Genomic DNA, 202 nt, shown 5'->3' on the forward strand with positions numbered 1-202 from the left:
CCGGGTTTTGGGCTTATTTACTCTTGATACTAGCGCCCTTCTGGCGTTGTTTTCCAGGACGTGTTTCCCTGGCGGTTTTCAGATGGGAAAACGGTTAACACTCTCACGAAGCGCTTTTTGCGGAGACGTGAGAGAGGGTTAGCCCCTCCGCTTCCAGCTGGGGACTCGAACCCCGGGTGGCGCCAGTTCTCAGGTGGCCCTG

The 202-nt window shown here is 56.9% G+C and overlaps 1 protein-coding gene across 3 annotated transcripts in view; it reads right to left on the minus strand.

Moving 5' to 3' along the window:
• Positions 1–202, minus strand: part of ENO4 (enolase family member 4) — a 28,493-nt gene that overhangs the window by 27,691 nt on the left and 600 nt on the right. The gene's annotated exons all lie outside the window — the stretch shown is intronic.

This window comes from Bison bison, unplaced genomic scaffold, assembly GCF_000754665.1.
Source record: "Bison bison bison isolate TAMUID 2011002044 unplaced genomic scaffold, Bison_UMD1.0 scf7180017864456, whole genome shotgun sequence".
NCBI classification, from domain to species: Eukaryota; Metazoa; Chordata; class Mammalia; order Artiodactyla; family Bovidae; genus Bison; species Bison bison.